Here is a 3,905-nt window from a genome sequence, read left to right as displayed (position 1 = left end):
GGACTGAGATAAGTAAATTCCCTCTGGTTGATGTAGCACCTCAACGCCTAAAAAGTAATGAAGCTGACCAAGATCTTTTAGTGAAAAATGATTCGACAGAGCATTAATCACATGAGTAAGCGGTGAATTACTATTTCCAGTAATGATTATATCGTCAACATAAACCAAAACATAGAGCATAGCAATAGATTTATGAAGAAGAAATAATGAGCTATCTGATTTTGATTCTTAAAACCCATATGATAGCAGAAAATTTTTAAGAGCCATGTACCATGCCCTTGGAGCCTGTCGCAAACCATATATTGCCTTCTTGAGTTTACATACATAATTTGGAAAATCTAGATGAATAAACCCCTTTGGCTATCTCATATATACCTCATCCTCTAATTTACCTTGTAAAAAGGCGTTATTTACATCTAATTGATGTAGAGGCCACTGAAATTGAGCTGCAAGAGTAAGAATTAAGCGAATTGTGGCTGGCTTGACAACGGGACTAAATGTAGAGTGATAATCAATTCCCGGTTGCTGAGTAAATCCTTTTGCCACAAGCCGAGCTTTATATTTGTCAATCTCACCATCTGCTTTAAACTTGATCCTAAAAAGCCATTTACAATCAACAACATCATAAGAATCCAAAAAAGGTACTAAGTCCCAAGTTTGATTTTGAATCAATGCATTGTATTCTTCTTCCATTGCCGAACACCAACGAGGATTCTTACGAGCTCGAGCAACAGTATGAGGAAGGCTAGGTGTATTTGCAACTGCAAGATAATCAAAAATTTTCTTGGGTTTGAAAATATTATGCTGAGATCGTGTTGTGACACGAGATTGCAGCAATGGAACAACAGGGTTGGGCAAAGTAGAAGCTTGTGATTCTGTCTCATTTAAACTTAATGAGGTAGAGGAAATGGGCATACCCTGATGTAGGATGGGATTGAGAAGATGCTGAGCTTGAAGACACCTCTTGTAACACCCACCGCCCAGTCCCGAGAGACCCGACGGCGGATGTCACATTCGGTGCCGGAGGCACCGTCTTAACTTAACATATAAATCAGAAAATCCTAGTATGAATTAGAAGTGATTTAATATTAACAAGTTTAACAAGTAGTATTATTTTTTTTTAAAAAAATGATTTGGGAGAAACCTATAGAAAAACTGCAAGAGTTTCCCCTAAACATAGACATTGCCAAATAAGTGAATACAAAACACTCCCAATTTCAAAACTCCAAACTCCATCAAACTCCAAGAACAACACAATAACACTCTTCTAAGGTCTAACTACAACATTTGCGTATGCATCAATTAGATACATTTAGTTAAACATATTACTTTGAATTTTCTGCACAATAAATAAGTTCCAAGTCTATCTTCCAATAAATACACCCAATTAATTTACAATAATATACTTACAGTATAAATTACATAATAGAGTCTCCAAAAATGGACTACTTATACATGCCATAATACTTAATTACATAACACACTAATCAACTACCAAAATATCTCTTCAGCTCTGATGCTACTCTTTTGGTCTTCAATCAGCAATATAGACTCCAACCTACGCGTGATAAAATCAACACGCTGAGTATAAAACTCAGTGGTGCTCATAAAACACAACAAACCAATGTTGCGATGGCAACACACTTAAAATATCATTTTTCATCAAAAGATTTACAATCATAAAATCATTAACGCTTTAATATACATTTACATTTATAACAAAATGATCAAATAAAACTATTAATATTTTATTCGTTCAAATCATAAATTCATTATTTGAAATTGTAGTACACCAATACATATACTGGTTATTTAGAAAACCATGTAACGTAATATCCTGCTTTGACAATTCATTTAATAACATATAATCATTTATTTCCAAGCTACCTGAAAAATATGTTTACAAGGGCTCACATACACTTAGGAGAAAAAGAAGCAGATAGGTTTTCAGAACAGATTTAGAATGGCCTTAGGTCGCCAACAGATTCAGAACATATAGAGCGCGTCCGCCCTAACAGAACAGAAGACACCCACGTGTCTAGCATATGATCATAGCTTCTTATCAAAATGGCATCGAATGCCGAGCATGCTCATCAGACAGAATAAAATCAAATCACGCATCAAATTCACACCAAGTATATTAGAGCCCAAAATCCATTTTTTTATTCTTATTTTTATTCTGACTTTCCATTGCTCATAAAATTTATTTTCTGTAGTATTCATAAAATTACAATGAAAACTGAATTTAAATTGAATTCATTCATGAAACGTCTCATACTTAAACCAAAGTACTTAACATTGGAAATTTCCAGCATAAAAGCAATCTTGACCTTTGCTGAGTTTTTAATACATAATTTGAGTTATATATCTCCAAATTGAATGAAATTAGATTCATTAGAAAGATAAGACACAATTATACAATTGTTATGAAGGAACCATAACCCAGATAAATCTGCAAGATAGGCAAAATAAGCTAGGAACACAGACTGATAGTCCAGACCGGATTCAGCAGAACCAAGTCCAATGTTTATTGAATTTCTCCGTAACCTGACACTCAAATTAAACCAATCCAACACCAGGGCAATCTCAAGACACAGGGTAACAAATCTCATGAAGAGCTCAACACCTAATCTTGCCATTATGGTGGTCAAAATAGTCACTCAATCTATTGCTGCATGTGGTACGTTACAATAGAGTCAGTTTAGGTGTTTTAGTCATAAGTTGAGCTATATATATCAAAATTGGACACAAGAGGATGGGTTGGAAAGCTAAGAAATATACCTACAACTTTTATGAAGGACTCAAATACAGAGGGAAAATAAAACGAATAGAAAAACAGTCCTTAAACACACCCATTAACATTTTCCCTTGGTAAAATTCTGCCACTTTTGGAAGAAGAAGAGAAAAATAATTTCTTCATAAATTCAACATATAGGTAGGCCTAGAAAACACTCAAGAACACATTTATACAACCAAATTCCAGCAATCAAATCATTTCATACCAAATCCCAAATTTTCACAAAGTAGTACAAACTTCACAAATCCAAAAATTGAAGTAAGGTTAGTGTGTTTATGAACACAAACCTTTAAAACAACTTGAATCAAAGCTCCTTAAACTTTGGTCTTGCCTTTATCTTTGTTAGAAGGCTCTCCACCCTCTACATGTAATAAGCTCAAAATCAAAACAAAGAAAACAAAGAAAAGAAGAAATTGGAGCATGATTAAGTATGTATATGCTAAAAGAAAACTCTAAATCCAAAAATAATGAAGTTTACTTCACCTAATGAATTCTCCAAATTCCTTGAAATTAATCCCTAAAAACCACTTCTCAAGCTTTAATCTCTAGATTTTCTTACTTTATTCAAGGTAAATGGAGTGAATTTGGTGAATTATTCAAGTAGAAAATGGAGAAAACAAAGAGAAGAGAAAGAGAGGCTAAAGGTGAAATGGAGGAGAAGAAGATGAAGTTCACGTTAGATGGAGAAGAAGAGGAAGAAAAATATTGCTCAAATAATGGAGTTGACTAAAGGGTAGTTTGGACTTTTCACCAAAATCGGATGGCTAGGATTGAATGTAAATCTAATCTAATGGCTCCAAATATTCTCCAAATTAAATTCCTTCAAAATATTATATAACACAACAAAATTCTCAAATTTACTCCATAAAAATAATTCCTCTAATTTCCTTAATTAATATAACACCATTTCAAATTTAGTCCATACAACTATTGCCTCTAATTTCCTTAATTAATATCACATCTTAAGTTACTACTCACTAATTCTCTAAAATTCTCCAAAAATATTCATTACTTACTTTCTACCCATAAAAATCATGCATGCATGCATGCTCCAAAAATGTGACATAAAATAGTAACCATATATAATAAGTTTTCTGGACCAAAATAA

At 33.2% G+C, this 3,905-nt stretch overlaps 1 long non-coding RNA gene across 1 annotated transcript; it reads right to left on the bottom strand.

Moving 5' to 3' along the window:
* Window positions 1-1,275: 1,275 nt before the first annotated feature.
* Window positions 1,276-3,524, bottom strand: LOC149496082 (uncharacterized). Its single transcript, XR_016321001.1, has 3 exons — window positions 3,281-3,524; window positions 3,085-3,158; window positions 1,276-1,558 (listed from the first exon to the last, which is right to left on the bottom strand). It is a non-coding gene; the product is annotated as an uncharacterized LOC149496082 (long non-coding RNA).
* Window positions 3,525-3,905: the final 381 nt, after the last annotated feature.

The sequence above is a fragment of the Jatropha curcas genome, chromosome 5 (assembly GCF_041381405.1).
Source record: "Jatropha curcas cultivar XTBG-Jc1 chromosome 5, XTBG_Jcur_1.0, whole genome shotgun sequence".
Classification (NCBI taxonomy): domain Eukaryota; kingdom Viridiplantae; phylum Streptophyta; class Magnoliopsida; order Malpighiales; family Euphorbiaceae; genus Jatropha; species Jatropha curcas.
The sequence above is the reverse complement of the archived record's forward strand: the minus strand, read 5'-3'. Positions and strand labels throughout refer to the sequence as shown.